Below are 22,807 nucleotides of genomic sequence, written 5' to 3'. Positions count from 1 at the left end.
AAGTAGATAAGTATTGTTCTTTTAATGTACAAAAATTCTTACTATAAGAAAAAAATATGTAAAAAAAACTAAGAACTATATCAACCTTAATCAATCTATAATCAACCGTATTCTTTTGGTTACAAGCGCTAAACCAGTTCGAACCCGGTTCATCTCATCTGGAAGCGAGTGCTCTGACTCCTGAGGCACAGTAGCTGTAATATTTGATTATGATGAAAAATTTCACTCGTTGAAATCATATATAGGCGCAAAAACGTTTGTTGTTGTTGTTGACGTATGCCTGTTTAGGCAGAGGGGGTGCGATTGTTCTTGTTTTCCAGTGGCGCCACCTATGGCCAAGAATTCGACTTCTGCCACACCATACGTCGCACCCGTTTATAGGGAGGACCCATTCATTCATCCACAGATCGTAATTATGACCTGAATCAGAGAACGAACGATCTCCAATCCAGTACCCTCAGAGGTATTGATTTGTTATGGGAACATGGAGGAATTTTGCGACTCGACAGATTTAACGTGTATCAGTCACTTTACTACACGGGGGAGTCTTCGGCAGGCGGGGTTCGAACCCACGAGCTGTCGGACATGGGCCCAGTGCCCTACCGACCAGGCTATCCCGGCCCTGCAAAAACGTTTAAAATTCTAGTAACCTGCTTTATAAAAATTACTTTAATTAAAAATTACTACTTAATAAAAATTTATAAAAAATTAACTTACCGATAAATTGTTTCTGAAGATATAACTGTAAGGTAGAATATCTATTCGCTAATGAATTTGAATAACAATTTTGTTTTCACGATGATCAGAACCATAGAATAATGTAAGAAAAGTGAGAGCAATTGTAGCAATAGTCATAAAATGATTTGAAAAAAAAAGAAGATTGAAACGTGATCTTATGGTAAGCAAAATTGAATGGTAAAAAACTAGAATTTGAATTGAATGTTTCACTTCGTTTATGATTAAGGGGAAAAAGGGAAAAACTGCTTCCTGAAAAAGAGCATTAAAGCGCCAAATATACAACAAAGCGTGTAAATGTAACAGGAATTTTTGCGGCACGCAAGTACCGATTAAAAATAGGAAGAAAAAAAATATATTCATTATTAAATAGTTTTTTTTCTGTAGAGATTTTTTTTCCTTGCAGAATTTAGAGTTTTTTTTCACAGAGTAAAAGTTTTTAAGGCTCGACGGGGAAGAGAGAAAGGTCTAGTGGATTTTTTTCTAGACCAAAATGTAAAGAAATACTCAATAAAAATAACCTCCAACATGTTAAAACGCTAAAAATTAAAACCCACCGTTCTATTATTCAACAAAAAAAGAACTGTAAATTTTTTTCTAGTTTAATTGAATTAATTTTTTTAAAAAAAGCATATTTTACTATCGTATTTGTAAGTTTACGTTCATTTAAGCTATAGCTTTCTAAGTAAAAATAACCTTTTCTTCCATGATTTAAAGCTCTGTTCTCAAGAGGATATGGAAATATTGATTGCTTAAATAAAATATATTTCGATGAAAACCTTTGCAATGCAGGAAAAATTCAATAAAAATATATTTTATAGAATGTTGTTTAACAAAACACTTATTGTTGTTCTACAAAAGCATATGTTAAAAGGAAATTTATCAAAGGCCATTTTAAAACATATGATGACAGGGTCTGGTTTCCAAGACACATAGTCATGAATCACCGCCGGTATCTTTCTGCCCGTAGAAGTAGCTAAAAGAAACCATTTGTCAAAGTTTTTGTTCTCTTGTTGCCCTTGTTATTGAATAATGCTGTCCCGGGCTTGTTCTGTGAAATATTTTACGGCATTTTTACGTCATGGTTTTATATATATAAAAAAAAGAAAGTGATATTGAAGAATGCAATTTCGCTTCAAAATTAAATATTTTAAATACTTTAATGATAGAATAAAGAATAGGATGTAATAAAGGGAATTGAATTAAGAGGCTTTTTTCATGTATTGAAACTGGAAAATTAAAAAAAAAACAGCTTGAATTCAATATTTGGTAAATAATAGTGGATAGCAGGATAACGGTTAAAATAAATAAATATACAGTGTGCAAAAAAAGGAAACAACGAGAATAACTTTTGATATAATGGTTGGATTTTTGACGTTCCTAGGACTCAATCTTCATGGTTTGGAAGTGTAAACCATTAAGATTGAATCGATAACACCAAATATGTAAATAAGCCAGTGCAGTCTTTAATTTTTAAATACGAACACAGGCAAAAAAACACAGCAAAAACAAACAGTAATATGTGTACTCTATAAAAAAAAAGTAATATAAATAAAAAAAGTAAAGTAAAAATAATTGAATTTCAAAAAAAGTCAGATATTTAAAATTCAATTTCTCAAGAACTATTTAACCGATATTGCTCAAGTTTTCTATTTTGTCATGTAAAAGTATGTTCTTTAAAATCAGGCAAAAAATTCTATGCCTTACATTTAAAAAAAATTTTGACCATTATTATATAAAACGATAAAAACTAATAAATATTTACTGCAAGTTATTTTTTGCATGGAAATACCTTTGAAAAAAAGAATTTTATGATTGTGTGCAAAAATGTTTCAATTCGTTTCAAATGTTCATGAGATATAGCGAAATACGCAAAACGTGACATTTACATAAACGGGTCCAAACTTTGGAGCGTTCTCCTGTCCAAACTAGTGGGACCATATTTTCCAGATTGCGCCTAACTCTTAGTTGTTGGGGGCCAAAAATCCAAATCTGACGGGAAAAAATTAGGTTTATTTAAATGTACGTTTTTATGTTTGATATCGTAACCTAAAATATCGTCTGCACTTATTAATTAGCAAATTTGAGGCAACCCCCTCGAGCATTAAGATTGAACCTAGAAAGTGATGATCTGATGATTGTATCAAAAGTTATTCAGGGTGGTCCGTTTTTTTCGCACTGTACACACCGTAAATTAGGCAAGAATTGCTATCAAGTGTAAATAAAATTTATTCATTCATAATTTATTTAAAATAGTTTTAATATGAATTTTGAGTAAACGCATACATTCTGCTTCTTAAAACACTTAATTACTAAATTTAAAAAAAGAATACTTTGAAAATAACTGTATTACATACACAACAACAAAACGCAAATGATAATATTTGATTCCCTTGGGTGAATCATGAATAATTCAAAGTATGGAAGATTATAAAATCATTTTCCCTTAAAGGCATTATGTTTCCGTTTCATGCTATCTGATTCTAAACGCGTTTTACTTTATCCAAATGCAAAAAAAAAGGGGAAAAAAAACATTTTTGCAGTTTAAAATCGATAGGGAAATATTATGTTTCCTGTAAAGTCAACATTAGTAGGAAGAGTTTTTTTTAATCACTGTTTAAGATGAAGTAAAAGATCTTATTTCTTTTCAGTCTTCCATTTTTAATCATATCTACACTGAGAGAAAAATTGTCGTCAAAACTACCAGAATGTGGTAAAATTTACCGTGAAATCTCTCTATAGAAACAGCAAAAAGATCAAACATTTTTACCGAAACACTTAGGTAATAATTTTGGTAAAATTAAGAATTCAATATTGTTTTATAATATATGATATGATTCGGCAAATGTGGTATAATTTGGTAATTTTATCATGATACGTTAGATCATGGCATAAAAAACATTTATTTGGTAAAATTTACTTTTCAGCTTTGTATTTTTTGTGGTAATAAAAACTAAATATGCATGCGTTGTAATGAAAACTAAAATTAAGAAAACCAGAATTTCCGATAAACCGTTACCATATGAAAAAAATGACAAATGAATGGTTTAAATGCTGTATAATTTTGTTTCATTAACCAGAAATATGTTTTCGTCTTAACCAGAAATTTCAGAACCATGCAGTACGGTAATTTCACCGGAATTTTTTTCACCGTGGATCACAACTATTTTTTTTTTAAATCTAGTGAAAAATTAAGTTTCAATACTATAAACATTAGGTTGAGCAAATTAGTATCCATGCAATGAATTAACAAAAGTATTGTTAGCATTTTTGGTAATTCCTCTTATGGAAGATAGAAAAAGTATCTTGATTTCAAACAAAGGAAAACAAAATGGAAGAATTAAGAATAATAGAAAATTAATTTTTTTGGAAAAATCACAATGTATGCTTATTGAAAACCAAGTCTTTTCTATTTAATGCGCAATTATTTTGTCTAACTTTAAAAATTATCATTGCTGACTGGTGTATTTAGTCAACTATCAATACATACATAATTATTAGTAGTTATTTTTATGTTTCATGAGTACTATTTCAGAGTGCTATTTTAAAATATATTTTTCTTTATTTTCGAACACATTTAGCTCTTGTTATCTCGAAAACTCACTATCTCGAGATCTTTTTTGTGTCCCTTCAACTTTTAGATACCGAGAATATACTGCAATTTATCCATACATTCAAATATTCTTGAAGCAGTATGCCACATAATCTTCATCTTCCGTTTCCATAAATAGTTCCATGTAAACCATCATTTATCATCGCCAATCCTCTACACAAGCTTATCTTTTTTTGCTCTTGTAAACATCCAGGAAATGTTCATCTTTAATATCATTACATTTTTTTGGTTATACTAAATATAGCGTTGTACAACCATTAACATCATGTTTAGGTGAATAAAGTATTAGCCATAAGAGTCTACCGTTATTAATTTTATGTTGACCCAATCTATAATTCATTAGAAGATATTATGAATAAGAATTACATTTGATATTTAATGCTAATAATAAATTTAATGCGAATAGTTGTAATGCTAATAGTAGGTATTCATCGCTAATAGAATAAAATATGCTTAAGCTAAGATCTTCATAAATATATTTTTAAATTTTAAAAACGTGAATACATTTAAAATTTCCTATACTACAGATGATTTACAAGTCTATACATAATTTAATATGCAACATTTTAGTTTTCAATTTCCTTTTGTTAAGGTAACTTTGAGAATCCGCAGATTTTGTTGGGGAATAAATATTTGGTGCATTTCTACAAATACTTGATCTTACCTAAATCCGGGTGTGGGAATTTCCAACCTTTTAACAGTCTTTATATTCAAACAACATATTTCTTATATTACATTTCAGTCTATATTTTGTTGAAATGTGAAAATTTAAAAGCATTTATAAATAACAGGGTCTCGCATAAATATTGTGACGAACTTCTATGGAAGTTAGAACGCATCATTAGGATTAAAAGTGTATTAAAACCCATGTCTGGAAATATTGGCGTACGCATCTAGGGACAATTCCCTATTATGACCTGTTCAGAAGCACACGAAGGAGCAGTTTAATATATGGAGTATTCCTAGAGGCATATGACGATGTTTGGTTGAATGGATAGTTCGTGGGTTCAAACCCCACTGGCCGAAAACTCCCCGTGTAGTTGGTGACTGATGCACGTTAAAATTCCGTCGAGTCGCAAAGTCCTCCATGTTCCCTTAACAAATCAAAACCTCTAGGGGTACTGGATTGGAGATCGATCGTTCTCTGATTCAGGTCAAAATTACGATCAATGGATGAATAAATGGATAAAAGGAATGGGGCCGCCTTATAAACAGGTGTGACGTATGATGTGGTAGAAGTCGAATTTTTGGGCATTGATGGCGCCACTGAAAAACAAGAATTGCACCCTCCGTCTTAAATTTGCTCGGTTTCACAAAGCAGGCCTGTCTGTGTGGCAAGTGGAATTAGAACCAACCAACCATGTATAATGTTCTTAAACTTGCACATTTTAACAAAATATACACTATTTAAAAGTATTTATTGCTCGGAGAGTGCATATTAGAAATCAGCGATACGAAAGTATCTAAGATCTATTAAAATCTCTTGCAACAGAAAACAAAATATTTCCCCGTTGTTATTTTTTGAGTTTTTAGTAAATCCTGCTGTATAAAAACTACGGAAACATTAAAGTTATTTAGAGTAAGATTTGAACTTGCGAGAAATAGTGATACGAGGAATTACAGCTTGAATTTAACACATTTCTCTTAGATGGTCGTAATGTGAGTTCACAATTATTATGCAAATCATAGCATAACAGAGCTTTCTTCACTATTAATTCTCACATGCATCCTAAAGCGAATGTTTTATGCTAATATTTTTCTCCCCGATATTTGGGAAAAATGAGTAAAAAAAACATTTTTCAAAAAAAGATTTTCATTAACTTTCATGTTCTAATGACAAAAGAAACAAACATATGTTCTTATCTTAAAAGAATTCTTTTAAAAAAATTTAAAAAAATAACTGTAGCTNGCAGTATTTATTTTTCATTCATTGTTTTCTTTAAATGCGAGAGATATATAGTTATGATTTTTAGATATCATTTGTATTAATGCTTGTTAGCAAAACAATAGTCTTATTAACAAACAACAAGTTTTATATTCCTCATTTCACATGATTTAAAAAAGCAAGCTAAAAGAAGACTTTGCAACGTTGTTTTATGAGTTACATTTGCTCGCGCTAAGAGTTTGGCATCCATTTGGAGTGCATTTAGTTCCTTCGATAACTAGTTCTTAAACTAGTTCCTTCTATAAGAATAATGGTAATATTTAAACTATTATCAAATAAATTAATGGAAAAAGAGTAAAATTTTATTTTTAAAAAAATCTTCTATTCTATTTGATTAAATAATGTTATCATTGTTAGTGAAAATATTGATTCGCTAAAAAATTTCCGGAGATACAGCGAAATGAACAAAAATTGGAATTAACACTAGAGTGCTTAAATTTTTCACCGTTCTCCTGATTAAGGTATCTGGCCAGAATTTTGCAAAGTACGGCTGCACACGCACGTAATATTTTGATGATTAAAAATCTAAATTCGTCGAAAAAAAAGGTATATTTATACCGCTGCAAGGGTTCTTTTACATTTTCTTAACATTCAAATAAAACTAATACTACAAGCTGGATAGTTAAATAAAATTCTATCGCTAATTTCTTAAAAATATTAATTTATAAAATTTGTCTATTCATGTCATTTTTCACATCCGTAAAATGTTCAGTGCGTCAAAAAAAAGAAAGAAATCGTGAATTTCAAACTTGAAATTAAATTTCTCAGGAACCATTCAACCGATTTTGCTCGAATATTGTAATTTGAAATGTATTTTCTTATTTTAAAATTACGTATTAAATTGTGTAACTAACAATTAAAAATTATTTTTACTATCATGAAATAAAATAATAAAAATAATAAACCTTTAATAAAATATATTATTTGCATAGCATTATCTTTGGGAAAAAAATTATAATTGTAACCAAAAATGTTTCATTTGCTTAAAAATTTCTCTAGACATAACGAAATAAATAAATTAATTAATGTTGTGAAAAGTAACAACATTAAAGGGTCCAAACCCAGGGTCGCTCTCCTGAGCAAACTATGGTGAACATATTTCTAAGATAACGGCTACCCCCTACATTTCGGGGGACGGAAATCCAAATCCATTGAAAAAAAGGTATGTTTATTCAAAGAAAGTACATTTTTGTTCCTGATTTTGTAACTTAAAATTGTGCCTGCACTAATTAAATAGCATATTTGAGGTCATCCACATGGACCTTTAAGAATAAGTCCTAGAACGTTAAGATGCGATCATTAGATGAAAAGATATTTGGGGTTTTCCTTTCTTTTTTTTACACACTGTGCATTTCAACAAAAAATAAACTACAAATGTCATTGAAAAAAAAAGAATCTGTAGCTTTAGGAGCAAAATTCATTTCAGATTTCGCATTTACTAATTTCAAATTAGGAGTAAATCCAATCTAATCATTACATCAAAAGTAGTTCAGAGTGGTTAGTTTATTATTTTGCGCCCTGTACAAGAATAAGATATATTGGTTTTCTGACCATAAATTAAAGTTTGCACAGTATTTTATTTATTTTTATTATGATAATTTCTTAATTGTTTTTTTTTTTTTTATTACAGTGCGTAATATGAGTAAAAATATGATAAGCTGTCGTTACAATTATTCACAATTTTCCTTCCAATCGTCATGGCTTATTCTATAGAGTTATAGGTTCGGATTATTTATAAAATTTTTCGAATAAAAATCCTATTTTTCATCTTAAATGATGTCATGCCATACGTATTACATTAATTATTGTTCTTATGATAATTTTTAGATGTTTTTACGTAGCTTTTATTTTTATTTGATGTATAATATCCATACAATTTCTTCTTTGCTACGATAGTTACAAAAATCCATTCGCCATTCTTTAAATTTTCGCTTATATTATTGCAATATCGCTATCTAATATAAAAATATTCCTTTCCATCAAATATATAATATTACTTTTTTTAAAAAAAATAAATATAGTATACTCTCGTCATCTCGAACTTCTATATCTCGAAAACATGTCAAAATATATTTTTCCCTTGGCATTACATATCCACCTAATGTTAATTTGAATTCCTATTTCGAAGAGTTTCTTCTCAAAACCTCGCTATGACGAATATTTTTCGAAATAGAAAATAAATTTTTTTGGAAAAATCACAATGTATGCTTATTGAAAACCAAGTCTTTTCTATTTAATGCGTAATTATTTTGTCTAACTTTAAAAATTATCATTGCTGACTGGTGTATTTAGTCAACTATCAATACATACATAATTATTAGTAGTTATTTTTATGTTTCATGAGTACTATTTCAGAGTGCTATTTTAAAATATATTTTTCTTCATTTTCGAACACATTTAGCTCTTGTTATCTCGAAAACTCACTATCTCGAGATCTTTTTTGTGTCCCTTCAACTTTTAGATACCGAGAATATACTGCAATTTATCCATACATTCAAATATTCTTGAAGCAGTATGCCACATAATCTTCATCTTCCGTTTCCATAAATAGTTCCATGTAAACCATCATTTATCATCGCCAATCCTCTACACAAGCTTATCTTTTTTTGCTCTTGTAAACATCCAGGAAATGTTCATCTTTAATATCATTACATTTTTTTGGTTATACTAAATATAGCGTTGTACAACCATTAACATCATGTTTAGGTGAATAAAGTATTAGCCATAAGAGTCTACCGTTATTAATTTTATGTTGACCCAATCTATAATTCATTAGAAGATATTATGAATAAGAATTACATTTGATATTTAATGCTAATAATAAATTTAATGCGAATAGTTGTAATGCTAATAGTAGGTATTCATCGCTAATAGAATAAAATATGCTTAAGCTAAGATCTTCATAAATATATTTTTAAATTTTAAAAACGTGAATACATTTAAAATTTCCTATACTACAGATGATTTACAAGTCTATACATAATTTAATATGCAACATTTTAGTTTTCAATTTCCTTTTGTTAAGGTAACTTTGAGAATCCGCAGATTTTGTTGGGGAATAAATATTTGGTGCATTTCTACAAATACTTGATCTTACCTAAATCCGAGTGTGGGAATTTCTAACCTTTTAACAGTCTTTATATTCAAACAACATATTTCTTATATTACATTTCAGTCTATATTTTGTTGAAATGTGAAAATTTAAAAGCATTATAAATAACAGGGTCTCGCATAAATATTGTGACGAACTTCTATGGAAGTTAGAACGCATCATCAGGATTAAAAGTGTATTAAAACCCATGTCTGGAAATATTGGCGTACGCATCTAGGGACAATTCCCTATTATGACCTGTTCAGAAGCACACGAAGGAGCAGTTTAATATATGGAGTATTCCTAGAGGCATATGACGATGTTTGGTTGAATGGATAGTTCGTGGGTTCAAACCCCACTGGCCGAAAACTCCCCGTGTAGTTGGTGACTGATGCACGTTAAAATTCCGTCGAGTCGCAAAGTCCTCCATGTTCCCTTAACAAATCAAAACCTCTAGGGGTACTGGATTGGAGATCGATCGTTCTCTGATTCAGGTCAAAATTACGATCAATGGATGAATAAATGGATAAAAGGAATGGGGCCGCCTTATAAACAGGTGTGACGTATGATGTGGTAGAAGTCGAATTTTTGGGCATTGATGGCGCCACTGAAAAAAAAGAATCGCACCCTCCGTCCTAAATTTGCTCGGTTTCACAAAGCAGGCCTGTCTGTGTGGCAAGTGGAATTAGAACCAACCAACCATGTATAATGTTCTTAAACTTGCACATTTTAACAAAATATACACTATTTAAAAGTATTTATTGCTCGGAGAGTGCATATTAGAAATCAGCGATACGAAAGTATCTAAGATCTATTAAAATCTCTTGCAACAGAAAACAAAATATTTCCCCGTTGTTATTTTTTGAGTTTTTAGTAAATCCTGCTGTATAAAAACTACGGAAACATTAAAGTTATTTAGAGTAAGATTTGAACTTGCGAGAAATAGTGATACGAGGAATTACAGCTTGAATTTAACACATTTCTCTTAGATGGTCGTAATGTGAGTTCACAATTATTATGCAAATCATAGCATAACAGAGCTTTCTTCACTATTAATTCTCACATGCATCTTAAAGCGTATGTTTCATGCTAATATTTTTCTCCCCGATATTTTTTGAAAAATGAGTAAAAAAAAACATTTTTCAAAAAAAGATTTTCATTAACTTTCATGTTCTAATGACAAAACTAATTTAAAAAAGAAACAAACATATGTTCTTATCTTAAAAGAATTCTTTTGAAAAATTTAAAAAAATAACTGTAGCTATATTAGAAAGTGTGTGCTTATATGTACTGTTACCTATTCCACTATATTTTTTTGTACTATATAATGCGTTCTATGAACTATAAACCGAGACTTTTTAAATGTTCTGTGGTTTCAAATTTTTTACCATTGCTTAAGAAAATGATGTGAAATAAATATATGATCTTAACAACCATTTATATCATACAAAACCGTGTTAAGATCCAACTGCAATTTTTTTTTCATAAAAGCATTTAAAAGAAAAATTAAACTATTTATTCTAAACGTTGGTCTTAAAAAAGTATACAAAGCTAGACGGAAGAAATGTATCAAATGAGCTAGCTCGAATAACGAACCAAACCGAGTTGGTGAGCAGGGAGCGGAGCCTCCAAGTACTTTATAAAACGCCTAGACGTACCTGATTATAAAATCAGGCATAAAACAAAATCAATGAAATTTCCTTAAACGTTGTGGCATAATCGGAAATAAAAACAGGAACCGAATCTTATCTCTGATGATCTATCTGTTTCAATTTTTTACAAATAAATAATTAAATAGTTAATAAATAGTTAAAACTTATTACTTAGCAAAAGAAAACATGTTGTTGTTACTTGTGCTACTTGCCAATACCAGCAAGTCTGCTTGAAATCAAGCTAATTTTTGAAGCAGAGGGTGCGTTTCTTCTTTTTTCAGTGGTTCCATCTATGGCCAAGAATACGACTTCAGCCACAAAGCACGTCGCCTCCCATTTCACAGGGAAGATCCAATCATATCTCTATTCATTCATTGACAGATCGTAATTTTGACTTGAATCAGAGAACTATCAATCTCCAATTCAGTACATCCAAAGTTATTGATTTGTTATAGGAACTTGAAGGACTTTGTGACCCTGACAGATTTATCGTGCATCAGTCACTATTTAGTACACGAGGATTCTTTGTCATGCGGGATTCACGAGATCAATATCCTACCAACCAGGATATCCCGGCACGAAGAAAAACATTATACGAAACAAACTCATCCTTCTTAACTTTGCAAAATATGAATAATTGAGTGGCATTCTTAGAGGCTTTTCACTTTAGACCCACTTTTTTTAATGTATACTATGCTCCTATAATTGAAAAAAATAGAGATAATGGCTAGTTAAAGCATATTGACTTAGTCAGGGATCATCACCGTATAACCTTGCGACTTTATTTATTGCCTCAAGTAACTATGTTTTTTGTCACATCTGTATTAATGCATTTCTATTTAGTAGGTTTCTGGAATATATTGATATATCGGAAAATCCTGATCTTATTTAGGTATCGCGATAACGATTTTGGAAAAAGAATCTTACGATACTCTGTGAATATCATGTCTAATGTTAAATATTGTACATACGATGATTATTATCAACTATAAAAATTAAATTCAAAAATCGATCAAGCACGATATTATCGTGGGCAATGAAACGATATAAACAATCTTATCGATATTATTGTGAAATTCTTTCGGTTGGCAAAAAGTATCGATAGATATACCAAGATGACAAATAAGTTGAAGCGAGGGGATATAATGATTTAATTTAATTGCAATTTTTGTATATTGCAATATATCATAATTATACTGGTACAATGTTTTGTACCGATATATTGTGAAGTATCGATTTTTTTGAGAATATACTGTGTTTATAAACTTGCGCTATCGCCCAGCGCGAACATGGAGAAATATGTATTTTTAATCATATTTTAAATTTTTCTTGACCAGAAAAATTCTATTGATCTTTGAATAAATTTTTTTATCCGAATTTTTTCCTTTTCATTTCACCTTGGCATATTATTGACAAAATTCAAAGTTTGACAAGAAATCGGAAAGAAATCGTTCTCGTTTTTATTTTAAGTTAGAAAAAATCTCTCAAGAGGCTTACAGTTCCCATGAGCGCGGCTACATGCCAGGGATAAAAACATTTGAAATCCCTTTTCTTGGTTAAATGAACATTTGTTTTGAACAACAATTTTTAAGAGTTGTGTTTTCTAAGAAAAAAGTTTAAACAGGAATACACGGGATCAATAGGAGTTAAGAAATCGATTTTTTTTTTACAAACTAAAAATGTCTAAAGTATATTCTATTTAGCTATGTAGTAAAATCTATTTGATCTTTAAGTCTCATATTTACGGAATAGCATAAGCAACAGTTTGAGGCAAAATTTGTCGTAGAAATTTGTCTTAAACTTTTTAGAAATTACTGCTATAATGTTTTGCTTAACTTAGCAAAAAAAAAGCTAGAATACGAAAAGTACAAAACGATACAAATACAAAAATTTTGTACAAAATTAAACTCAAAATTACGACTTTGCTCCAAACAAAATCTCAGACTTGCCTAATTTTGAAAAGCAAAATCTCACACGATCAAAATAGCTCAGAACGTAAAATCTCAGAATATGAAACTGCTTGAACATAAAATATTTTTAATTTTATTCTGAAAAAATAAAATTTTCGTGAATATGAAATATCAGCTAGACATATTACTGAAAAGAATAAAATGTAACTTTGACGCATTAGTTTTGCTTTTCATTTTTAAGTGTGAGGCGAAAGTAATTTTATTTTATGACAGTCGTTGAACAACCGACCCAATTTTGAGTTTACGACTACCAACGTTCAACACCGTAGCCTTGTAATTTTGAAACCTATCCAAACGACGTGTGAACTTTAGAATCAAGTATTGGGAGAAATTTTGCCTTCGTGGAGGACTTTTTGATTGAACAAACTCACATTTGTATTACAGAGAGGAAGAAACCACGAAAACCTCTTACAATTAGTCTGGTGGTAAGGGGATTCTAACCCATGATCATTCTTCCACTAAGGATATGTTACGTCAGCACTGTGTTCAGTGCAGGATATGTGCGGAATTCGTACTGACCTGCCATTGCTGGTAGTAAAACCTGGTTCACCTCATTGGTAGGCAAATGATTCCCCTGAGCCACCACGGTTAATCTCAGAGTCTAATCTTCTAGTCAGAGGTCTGCTGGAAAGTATTTTATTTAATTTTATAACCGTCGTTGAACAGTCGACCTAATTTTTGGGTTTACGGCTACTGAAGATCAACTCCATAAACTTGTAATTTTGAACCCAATTCAGAAACTCCTGTATCAAGTATTGGGAGAAATTATCCTTCGTGGAGGACTTTTTGATGGAATTCACCCGCATTTGCATTACACGGAGAGGAAGACCAAGAGAACCTCTCACGGTTAGCCAGACGGCAAGGGGACTCTTACTAATAATCTGTCTACCACTGTAGATATTTCACGTCAGCAGTAGCAATGAGCTACTGCTAACAATTTCCAACCTTCTGTACGGCACATCAGAATAATTTCACTGACTTAAAATGTCGCATCGCGCTGACATAAAATATCTTAATAAAATATCTAAATAAAAAATTTCTGCAGTTTTTCTCCCAGAGAATATTTACGTATACACGTTTACACTGTGATAACTATTAATACATACTTTAAAAAATAATTCAAAAAAATTTTGAACTGAGTACTTTTAATTTTTTAAAAATTTTCATCATTTTTAAGCAAAAAACTTTCAAAACCCGAAAATTAAATTTCTTTGTTAATGGTGAAACATTATCACAACATGCAACTTCTATAATCTCAAATATCCCCAAAATATTTCAAACCGATATCAGATTTTCATTTTACCTATGTAAAAAATATCGCGTGTTTATAATAATTATTGCTTAGTTCCAGTTTATCGATTAAAAAAGTTTTGAAAAAAAGGGTTTAAATTCAAAAACTATTAAAAAAAGTGAAACCAGCAAATTTTTAAAATTTCTCTTCAAGTTTTCTGAGAAATAAAAGACATTTTTTAACAATACTTTTTTTTCCTCAGTGTAAAAGAAATTTAAGAAGATTTAAAAATAAAAACAGTCTTAAAATCATTTTTAAAACTTCACAAATACTGATAAAATCATAGTAAAGACAAAGAAGAAGTAATATAAGAAGTAAGTAAATTCATAGAAATCATTTATCAAAATTTAAAAGGTCTAAGCTTCACAAAATAAAACAAATTTTCTCGAAGAATAAAAATACCTTGTTTACTTCAAATTCTTTTAGTAGCTATAGTTTTTGTATTCTGTATTCTTACTGCTTCATTTCTTAGACTTTTTCATGATGTTATTACAAAGCTTTAGACAGAAAAATCTAAAACCAATCAATCTTTTTTCCTATTTTAAGCCGAAACAAATCTCGAAAGAGTCGTACGGCTCCCAAACGTATACCTCACACGCCAAAGATATAAAAAGCCAAAGTCTCTTTTTAAGGCTAGGAATATATTTTATCTGACTGAGGCTTATATTAAGCATTCTAAAAATAATGCTCATTGTAAAAGTATAAAGAGTTCCCTTGAAATTTGATTACGCAAAAAAACTTACTTTGGTTAGAAATATTAAAAGAAATTAACGTTTTGCATAAAATGTAAAATCATAAACCATGCTAATTTAATTAATAAATATATTGCTTTGAACAAAAATATATTTTAATGTTAATATGTTTTTTAATATATTTATATAATATAATATTATATTATATTATATAATGTATGATATAATGTAANAGTATATATAATATAGTATATATAATATTATAAGAAATATTTAAGAGTTTCATGCGTAATATTTTATTAGCATTTGAAATTTTAGTGAATTGGTTGAATATTGAAGAAACAAAGCTGGAAGCCTTGGAAGTCAATCAAACAAGGGCACATTTACTTTACCAGTGAAATAAAATCAAAATGCAATATATTTTACCAGAATTTGTTTTTTAATATACATTCTAAAAATGTTTTTTTTTATTTTATTTTAAAGGAATCAAGAGTTCTCTTGAAATTTGATAACAAAAAAGAAAATTTATTGGTTAGAAATATTAAAAACATAAACATTTTGCATAAATGTAAAATTATAAACCATGTTAATTTAATTAAAAAATATGTTGTTTTAAAGCTGAAAGTGGTGGAACTTAGTAAAACAGGAACACTTTAGCTTTACCTTCGGAAATAAAATCAAAATGAAGTATACAAGCATAAAATTTAATAATAATCGTTAGATACATATGAACTATTTAAAAACTCTTTTAAACTGTTTTAATTTTTCAAAAAAATATAGATATTTGGAGCATACCGTTCTTAAGTACAACCAATATTTCAATAATATTCATAAAGAGAAATTAAAATTTATAATCCTAAAAATTATGAGTTTAAGATTCAGATTTTTGATTGAAGTTTAGATCCATCAAGATTTTATCTATGAAAATTATGTTCAGAATATTTTAAGTTAATCAATTGCAGTTATAGTAATTGCTAGCGAGCTTTTAAGATAAATTTAAAAACTGATATTACTTAGAAAGTAAATAAAATATTTTTAAACAGTAATTACATAATTAATTTATTTTATGCTTGTGATATACCTAAAAATGAATTATAAATAATTTCCTTCGAAAAAAACCAAAACAGTTCGAAAGTAATTGTGCATTTATTTAAGGCAACAAAATTACATGTACTAAAACTATTTTATTTAAAATTCAATAATTTTATTCATTTCAACATTTTGAGTTTTTTCATAAACACGACCTTAATGACACAAATTAGTTTATTACATAAATATGAATAAGTGAAATGCAATCTATTAATTTAAATTTAAATTTGATATAAGATTTTAGTCTCTTTAAATAGGTAATCAGGAATAAGTACGATATATGAATACAGATTCCTCTGTTAAAAACATGAGTTTCTGACCTTCTCTCCATAGCATTTAGAAATGCTGGCTACGCTAATTTGCTTCTCTCGGCTACCCTGTTTTGTCTAATCCTGTTTTTCATTTAGGTTTTATTATCAATTTTTTCTTCGGCAAATTTGCCTTTACTTTGTTTTAATCTTATTTGCTTTTCTTAACCCTTCACACCTGATATGTCTGGCGAAGGGGCGCCTATTTTTGAGCACTCGAACCATGTCAACTTTTTTTGATTCTATAATTTTTAAAGGAAATGAAGTTTTCATGTTATCAAATATTTCTTTGTGTGCTATTTAATTATAAAACAAAAAAAAATGCGTCTGTGTTTTTACACATTTGTTTAGGAACGCGGAATAAATATGGAGTCAAAACAGTGATTTATCGACAACAAGTCAGCATAATCGGGGGGAAAATATTTAAATGTTTAATAGCATACTTAAAAATACGAATCAAATAAATGCTTACGTACATAATATTCAATAAAATAAAATAAAAATATAAATAAATTAAAGATGGGCAGTATAGAACTATTTCAAAATTTTTAGTCACATCTTTCAGTTAAATGGTTGCTTTTGGCATGGAGAGATTTAATCGAGACTGTTGCTATCTATTCTTATCTTTTAGAAGGTAAACGTAATTGGACAATAGGTTAATCAGATATATTCTGAGCTAAATTAATCGCAATGTTCTTATTAAAGGAGATTCTCTGGAGAGATCATTCTCTCCATCCTTAGCTTGTTCTAGAACAAAACATGGACGACGTAATGGAAAGGCATAATTTCTTACAAGGTTTACAAGCATTTGTTCTAATCCAATCATTTATACGAAATAAAATTACCTATAACTTCTATATTTCATCAAGTTGAATAATCTATGTATTTTATTATTGTATTTTGCTTGGAAAAAAATAAAAGAAATTCAAAGAAAAAGAAATTAAGAGTATTAGAGAATTGAGTGAAAAAAATATTACGAAATTACAATAAACACAAACAAGCGTGTTATTCATTTTTATCAAAATATATTCAGTGACATATTATGGAACAGAGTCCTAAAAATATGCAGGAAAAATTGAATTTCAAGAATAATTAAAGTTAATGACTTTTAAAAAAGGTAATAAAACTAAACAAACAGAGTTTTGCTAGAGATTTAAAAATGAGATAAATAACATATTAATGCAAATAAATTATTTAAAAGAGGCAAAAAACCGTTTTGATGCTATGTTATTGTTCCGAAAATTTATCATTGTTTTCTATTTTCTTACACAAAAACTTATTTTCAACGAAAATTTGACCTAATTTTAGAAGTTTTTGTGATGATACAAATAAGATTTATCATCCAATAGGTGATAGCTTTTTTTCATTCGTGTTCAATACATTTTTAGCTAATTTCATTACAAGCAAATAGTTCTAATATTAGTCATGTTACACAAGCAACAAATAAAATCCAGCACGCAGACGTTCAAATAATATTTCTTTATTGATCCTTTAATATGTTACTTCTGCATTTTATTATAAGAATTATAGTTTCCTAATTAGTTCTACCAAATTTCTGAAATATTACAGAAAAGTCGAAAACCGATCTATCACAGACATTTGAGCCTTGATTTTTATTTAAGCTTTACAAATCTTTTTTATTCTTTTTTTAATAAAATTTCCAGTTCTATTCATATAAGTAAATAAACAGAAATTTAAATTAAAAATACTCGTTCAGCATCTATTACATCTTTCTTTTTCACAAATATAAACACGACGCATTCATACATGTATGTGTAATATATTCCCCCCTTTTTCAATTAAGCATCGGAACTAAAAACACATCGATTAAAATTAAAATTATCAATATACTATAAATATTAAAGTTGGAATATAGATTGAAGACACTACTCTATTTTATACCCTTTTCAGAGCCATTTTATACCTGTAATAATGTAAGATATGCTATTCTATACCAGTTTCATTTTTGATTTTAAAAAATCACGCAAGACAAGAGAAATAATTAAAATAAAGCTTTAAAAAAATATTACTTCGTACATTCTGCTCTGTTTTCTTCCCTCCTCACATGCCAAACATTTTAATAAGAAATGTCATTGAATATTTTCTATATTATATACCATACAAAGACCTCTTTTTAATACTTCATTTTCAGTTCAAATATAGCATGGCTTAGTAATTCACTAACTAATCACTGACTACTGATCACTAGTCACTAAGCAGACAAATCGATAATTTAGTTTACAGTTTCACAAATATAAATAAATAAATCTTGTATTACACATCTGTTGTAGAAGTTGTGGTTCATTTACGTCACACTAGAGCTGCACAATGGGCTATTGGAGACGGTCTGGGAAACATCCCTGAGGAGGATCCGAAGACATGCCATCACAACATGTGAAGTCGAGCACTTTACGATAGAACATTCTAACGGGGACCAATACCGCACACCCTTAGTCTCTACGCAGACTGATCCAAGTGGTCACCCACCCGCACACTGACTGCAGCCAGTGATGCAACCTTCGGTGATCTGTTGGGAACCGTATCTTACCGAACAGTCCAATGCAGAACGCATTATATATCTATAGTTGTATATTGAAATAATATACATTTGCAGGCTTGTGCGCTCAATTTAGGTTTATAAACCTAGGTCAAATTGAAAGACAGATAGCACAATACAGAGAAGGACACCACGAACATACATCCAGGGTAACAGCAAGATTTGAACTAGCTACTTCCACACTTTGCACAGCATTTGGTTGCTGATATCGTTGGGTGAGCACACAAGCTGTAGTTCATTTAAGTCTCACTAGAGCTGCACAATGGGCTTTTGGTGACTGTCTGGGAAACATCCCGGAGGATGATCCGAAGACATGCCATCACAATTTTGATCCTCTGCAGAGGGGATGGCACCCCTGCTTCAGTAGCCCGACGACCTGCACGTGAAGTCGAGCACTTCACGGTAAAACAGTTTAACGAGGACCAATACCGCACACCCTCGGTCCCTACGCAGACTAATCCAAGTGGTCACCTACCTGCACACTGACCGCAGCCAGTGATGCTTGATTTCGGTGATCTGCTCGGAACCGTGTCTTAACGATCAGTCCACTGCGGGACTGGGTGCGCACACAAGCCTGCAAATACATTTATATCAAGTTACGTATTATTTATACCAGTATAACAGAGAAAATAAGATCCCACATAATGTGACAACGAAGGTCACGCGTTTTTGAAGTCTAAAAAGATCTTCGGTTTTTTAAGCGAATAGCAGATTTGCTTAACACGATTAATATCATTTTTGCTCCATCCATCTAAGAAAAAGCTCTCTTAAGACCTTCCACGTCGAATGTCATTGTTACTTCACTAAACAATCTGAAATGTGTTGGTAGTGGGTTCGATATGAATCCTAAATTTAGATGTATCTTTTTTTTCACTCTATTAACTCTTCTATTGTAATCTTATTTAGCTATTCTTTAAATTCACAAGATATTCTATCAGTGTTATGAAGGGAATAGAATCTTCTACCTCCTAGCTAGCGAATTAATGTGCATCATTGACACTTTTCACAGTTTATTTTCAACTAGTTTTAAATAAAGTTTAATTTTTTTTAACGCTACCCGATAGTTACGCTCATGAGATATTGGCGATGGTTTGAAATTGTTAGCTGATGACGATCAGAAGTCAAAGCTGGTGCCTGTTCACACTATACTACCATAATTTAGATCAAAGCGAAGAGAGTGTTATTAAAAAGAATCTGCTAACCCGCACTGAACTATTTAATTTGCTCAAATTCTCCACCTCTCAAAGGTTTATGACCCTAAATTGAGCACACAAGCTTGCAAATGTATGTAAATCCAATAAACCAATAAATAAAACCAACTCTCAAACCGTCATGAACAAAACATTAGAGTGGTTCGCGAACCACTTTGTCAAGATCGGAGAAAGTGTAACACAGAACGGATAAAGTGTAATTAGACACAGCTTTTTAAAGGGAATTTGAACCCCGGCCTGCCTAAATCAGTGAATGATAGGCAAGGGCTAAACCCACCACTTGTCATAGCGATTTAAAATAATTAATAAACACGTCAAATTAAAGGGAAAAGCCATATTGCATCCATGCGAATTTCCAATATTTTTTTTTAAAAACATTGATGAATTTACAGATCTTTTTAATGATGCCTTGATGAATTCTCTGAATTTTTGCGAGATGCTTTGATGATTTTTTAGATTTTTTGAGCAATGCCTTGAAGAATTTTTGGATTCTTTGAGTAATGCCATGAAGAATTTTCTGAAATTTTGAAAAATGCTTTGAGAAATTTTCAGAATATTTAACAAGCTTCTTTGCATTTTCCTTATCTTAAATAAATGCTTTCAGAAATTTTCATTATCTTCAGTTTTATGGTTATAGGTTCTCAACGTCTTATCAAATACAATTTCTAAAACTATTTATTTGTATTTAACTGTGCTCAAAAGTGGGAAATATATATATAAACTATATTGTGGTGAAGTATTATTTATTAGAAAATAATAAAATGTATGCTTAATTTAAAAGTCACTTTTAAGTTTAAATATTACATTTACCTGACAGAATAAAAGTAAATAAGTAGTAAAATACTTATAAAATATGTTTTTAATCGAACGAAACTCGACGGCAAACAAAAGATATTGCTTAGTTAAAATTCAATAACGGAGAAACAAATATATTGAAATGGAATTACTTTTCATTATGAAAAGCAAACGAATAACTGATTATGACTCGTGAATTTAACTTGCAATTTATTTTATTAATTTGAAAATGATTTCCTGACGCTAAAACACAGAATACAAAATAGGATATACACGTTCATTTTCGCAATTAGAGTGTTTTTTAAATCTGAATTTACGAATCCAATTCATTATTTCTGCCGAAGGAAATTATTTGAATTATTGATGTTTTCACGTTCACCTTGTTTGCTTTTCTCAATTATTTGTTTTCCATTTATGTTTTATCACGTTCTGTTTAACCATACAATTATTATTCATGATGTTTACAAAAAGGAAATTATTTTGTATTTACAGATATGTACTAAAAAGTTAGTTTATATTTCCAAAAATTGGAGATTCTTGAAACGTGGTACATAAAATATTTATATTAAGTTATAAATGTAGCGTAAGCAAATGATTCCCTTTTTGTATACCATGTCGGTTTTTAAAAAGAATTTGTTTAGATTTAAAGTGATTAAATTTTAACTCACTCTCTCTCTCGATATATATATTTATATATAATATGCCTTTAAAGGCTAGATAATTTAAGAGACTAAGGCTGATTCAACAAATAAGGCATTTTATTAAGTTATATGAAGTACTGAAAGCATTGTTCGCTGAAGTTTTGTATCGATTACTTTTGTTGGGTTTGTATAGCAGGGATGTTGGGCTTTGGCACAGATTTTCTAGCCATGAAAATATGAAAAAAGACCAGAATTTTTGGTGCTCTTGATATTTAAAGGGGGTTTTGAAAAGGGAGGTGGTTGCAAGGATATTCTTTTCTTAGTGAAACGTCATTCAAATGATAAAATTTAGAGATTTTGATTCGCTAAAAGGATGGCGCCACTCTGACGCTGGGAATTCTTGGGACTATCTTAATGCATACTTCATCTACGAATTATTGCCCATTAATTTTGTCTTGGTTAGTGTTTTAAAATGTCTTGGGGGGGGAGATGAGAATGGAGTTGTGGCAAACACAGAGCCTATTTAGCTAATGAATATATTTCGCATCTTACGCATTTCGTTCTTAAACACGCAACTCAAGTTTTAGCAAGAAACAGTTTTATAACGGTGATCAATCGCCCTAATCATTCTCACTTTAAGCACTCACTACTTCACTTCGCGTGGCAGACTCTTTTTTTAAAATGACTCAACTGTTATTTTATCATGAGAAATTTAGGCCATAAACTGCCCCAAATCTTATCACTTACACTTTCAACGATCACTACCTAGAAATCACTGGATCGAAGATCATCTAGATCACAAGATCGAAACCTAGTGTGGATCAGCCGATATTTTTTTTTGAACTTATACAACTGCAGCTGTCACTTCAAGCATACTTTTGCTAGTCAATCTTAGCACGTTAAGAATTTTATAGTTAAAAGAAAAAACAAAAAAAAAATTTCAGTACTTTTTGCGTTTATTTTTGCATCACACTTCATATTGATAACAATAATCTATTCATTAAAAACTATCGAAGTGTTCAACATACTTGACTTTTGATGTCTTTTTAAAATAAAACTAATAAGGGATAAATTAATAAAAATCACTTGCTTCAAACCTGTATAGTAAGACCTTACCAATAACCCTTAATAATTTATATTAACTGATAAACCACATTGTCCACTACATACATATAGTTTAATGCAAATAATAGTGTAATTACTTATATATATATATA

Source organism: Parasteatoda tepidariorum, chromosome 10 (assembly GCF_043381705.1).
Source record: "Parasteatoda tepidariorum isolate YZ-2023 chromosome 10, CAS_Ptep_4.0, whole genome shotgun sequence".
Classification (NCBI taxonomy): Eukaryota; Metazoa; Arthropoda; class Arachnida; order Araneae; family Theridiidae; genus Parasteatoda; species Parasteatoda tepidariorum.
Note: the sequence above shows the minus strand (reverse complement) of the source record.